Raw genomic sequence first — 4230 nt, 5'->3', positions numbered from 1 at the left:
TAATGGGAGAGGCAGGCACCTGCCCTTGGCTTGCGCTGCTCTGGGAGCTGCTTGTGGATTTACTGAGTGGCTTTCCTAGATTCCGTCTCTCCTGTATATTCATTAGAATTAACTGGGGAAATCAGATTTCAAACTGGATGAAGACATCAAGAAAATGTTGCTTATAAATTTCTCTTCTCGGGGACTCTTTCCCCCCTCCCCACGTGGGAGCCTGTGCTGTGAGATTCTTTCTCCCTCCCCACGTGGGAGTCTGTACTTGTTCTTCAATAAATTTCCACCTTTGCTATAAAAATATTTTTCTCTTCTCCCAAGTCAGAAAGAAATGCCTGTAGATCCAAGATATATTAGCATTGTATATGATTATATAGCACATTACAATTTATAAAGTAATTCTCCTCAAGTTCTTTCTTTAGACCCACATAGAAGCCTTTAGACTAGGCAGAACATATGCGATCACACAGTTAATCATCTATAGATGAGGAAACTGGCTCGGAGAAAATGGCTGCCTAATGTCACCAAAGAACAAAGTCAAAGCTAGCTATTGTGACCTCAGAATACTGCCGGTCAGGAACCAAGAGCCAAGAATACACAGGCATTTTTAAACTGTCGGTGTTTTTCACCATCTTTTATATTTTCTTCCCCTTTGGGATGGAGGGTTAGGGTGGTATTTGCTGTGATGGCATCATGCCTTAGGAGGCCCTTTGGAAAAGCACAGGTTCTGACATGAATGATAATCTGGATTGGGAAGAGGCATTTAACTCATTGAAGCATTTGTGACTCTCAAAGGGCATATCAGAATATGTGTTGAAATGATGGCAGACACAAGAATTGCCAGTGAAATTCCAACTAATTGCATGCCATCATGAGCTAGACTCTAAGCAGAAGGTTTTACAGTGAGACTGTTCTAAGCAAAGACTTATAGAATTCACAGGATTTACAGACACAGAAGGGAAGAGATATGAAATGAGAAATAAATAAATATTTCATATGGGTTTTCATATGAGAAATAAATAAATCATTAGAACATTTTCTCATTTCATATCTCATTTCATATTCCGGGGAACATGCTTTGGGAAGGGAAGAGATACTCTAAGGAGAGAGTAGCTTGAGCAAAGGCATAGAGTGGGCCATAGGTTTTAGAGCTAAAATGATTGATATTCGAGGTTGGAAAGAATGCTGTAGTGTAGATTTAAAGGAGGGAGAGCTCTGAAATCAGATTGTCGGGGATAAAATCTCCATCACTCACTGAACAAGTTATATGACAGTTTCTACATCTGAAAATGAAGGTGATAAAAGTACCAAACTTATAGAGTTTTGTGAAAATTAGATAAGACAGTACCTAAAAAGTCCTTACTAAAACAGCACCTATACTTAGTTGACATTACAAAATGTTATCTATTTTTAAAAATTATCAGGAGCCAAAAAGGTGGGTAGACTTGGAGTCTGAGTAAAGTGACCATATAATTTATTATTTAAATCATTTAGCCTTTGAAACAGTTATGCCAGGGCACCAAATGTAAAGGAGGAATATTTGTGACAAACCAGAAGGTTTGGTGACCCTACATACAGGAAACCCTATTCTGAATGTTTCCATGTTTATTCAGATTTCTCAGGTGTATCATAGAAAATCTCCATGGTCAAATAGCACTAATGAGGGCAGGATATGAAAAGTTATTTTTGTAATATGAACCAAAGTGTTCCACTGTGGTCCAAGAAATGTCACAGGTAAAAAAGATCTTAGAGGTCGCCTAACAGTCTTCCCACATGTTCAGTTTCAGTTTCTTCTGAAACTGCAACGGGTGTTGACAGATGCCTGTGATTTTCTTAGGAAGCCCTGACACACAGCCAGTAATGGACAGTCCTTCCGGAGACCATTTCATAGCTTTCTAATGATGATGCAACTCCAGGGCCTATTATACCGAGGAGGAAACTACTCCAGGTCAGCTAAGGGCCTCAGTTAAGAGTTCCTAATGTCCAGTTCTGGTTGCTTTTCAGCACAACAGCCTTCCCAAAGCATGTTCCCCAGAACAGCAGTCCTCCAAGATGCTCTGGTAGAGGGAGGGGAGGCAGGGATGGAGGAGGCCACGGTTGAGTTAGTGTAGATAATGCTGCTTATTGCATTACACTCTTGGAAATTCACAACAGACATTAAATACTATGAGAAATCCTTGAGGGGAAAAAAAAATAATTTTGTTTTTTCCAAAGCAGTATTTCCCAAATGTGTTTTACCACAATACTCTTTTATCGTGGAAAAATAAATTAACATTCTGCAGAATTAGTTGGGATGCCATGTGCTTTGCAAAGGACTGTACTACACAATGTAGTATCTTGTGATGAACGCCCACACCAGTAAGAATAAGAAATAAATAAATCATTAGAACATTTTCTCATTTCATATGGGTTTACATGCATCCATAAAATTAATACCTCTCCAGTCGAATTCATCATTTTAGTTCCTGCAAGTAACATATTCTATCAAGCTTAAGACAACTGGATACCCCCAATTGATCATTTGCTTATTGTTGAAAAATTTGCTTTAACTCTGTCAAAAGTAGCCATATCAATATCATAAAATAATGTTGGCTGAATTACATTTTTCATAATCTCAAACAGGAAGAAAATATTTCAATATTTATTCTAACCTATAGAGAATTTTTACATTTGAAAAGCAATGGAAGGATGCAAAAGAGCAAAGATATTAACTGTAAGAATTTTATATTGCCATATGTCCAAACGATAAAGCTAATTAAAGAAATAGGAGTTTCACCCCAGAGGGCACTGACAGGGATGGCTTGCTCTGCGGTGGGATCCCTGACTGACCAGTACAGGTTTATTTGTATATACCCTGCTTATTTAAATAACAAGAAGACCATCCATGAGGGCACGTGAATCCCCATAGGCAAGGCTGTTGAAAGCCCTACAGCTACAGAGATTCAAGATGAGTGCTCAGCAGTTGGACTTAATGCATTTCTTGAGAAAAACAAAATGTACTCCAGAGAATGGAAACGCGATGCTCAGTACAGGGGCAGAGTTCCGGTTCAACTCAAGCAGGAAGATGGCAGCCTTTGTCTTGTACAGTTCCCATCACGGAAGTCAGTAATGTTGTATGCAGCAGAAATGATTCCTAAGCTAAAAACAAGGACATAAAAAACAGGAGGTGGTGACCAAACTCTTCAGCAAGGAGAGGGATGTAAAAAAGGGAAAGGAAAGAAGAAGTGACCTGGCAAGACAGTCAAGTCTGACCTACTACTGGAAGACACGTGGATGAAGGTTTCTGATTTGTATCTGAGAGAAACTGAAGCTTTTTGTTTGTATCATTTAACTGAACTATGAACATTTGTGCCTCCCAGCTTTAGCATGAGAGTTGACAATGAAATAAATTTACATCAAAAGTTTGCATCTAGCTCTTATGCAGTATAAAAGAAAATTTTTTTGTCTTTCAATGCAGTTTTTGTAGAAGAAATAAGCTTATTTTTAAATGGACAATGGCCTCTACCATAAGTTGCTTGAAATCCTGTATCTGTGCTCTATGTAAACATGTTCAGATAAATGACTTTAATAAGATTTGAAACACATATTGTTCACCTTTTAAGCTAATGAAATAAAATTCAAAACTGAAAAAAAAGAAACAGTAAGAAAGGGATTTATAGTTAAATATGATACCTATCTTAAGTACATAAGTGGCTGGTGTAAATTTTAAAAAGCATACAAACAACAGCAACAACAAAACTCATTCTGAGAACACTAGGAAAAAGGACTACGGATCTGGATAGACTAGAGCAGCGGTTCTCAACCTTCCCAATGCCGCGGCCCTTTCATACAGCTCCTCATGTGGTGGCCCCCAACCATAAAATTATTCTCGTTGCTACTTCATCACTGTAATTTTGCTCCTGTTATGAATCGTAATGTAAATATCTGATATGCAGGATGTATTTTCATTGTTACCAATTGAACATAATTAAAGCCTAGTGATTCATCACAAAAACAATATGTAATTATATATGTGTTTTCCGATGGTCTTAGGCGACCCCTGTGAAAGGGTCATTTGACCCCCAAAGGGGGAACCGCTGGACTAGAGGGAACAGTGAATAAGGAGGTACCTGGCTTCCCCACATGCAGCTTTGCTCTCGGCTACTCGTCCTTTATGCACTGACTCTGCTCAATCAGGTCATACATTTATTTCATCTTCCATGCCCCAGGCCACTCCAGATTGGTAAGTGACAGGTTTGA

General features: G+C 38.6%; 1 pseudogene; it reads left to right on the top strand.

Annotated features, from left to right (window-relative positions):
- The first annotated feature begins 2766 nt into the window (after positions 1-2766).
- On the top strand, positions 2767-3639 carry LOC132219679 (signal recognition particle 19 kDa protein-like; annotated as a pseudogene).
- Positions 3640-4230: the final 591 nt, after the last annotated feature.

Source organism: Myotis daubentonii, chromosome 17 (assembly GCF_963259705.1).
Source record: "Myotis daubentonii chromosome 17, mMyoDau2.1, whole genome shotgun sequence".
Taxonomy (NCBI): Eukaryota; Metazoa; Chordata; class Mammalia; order Chiroptera; family Vespertilionidae; genus Myotis; species Myotis daubentonii.
This window is presented reverse-complemented; position numbering and strand designations above follow the sequence as displayed.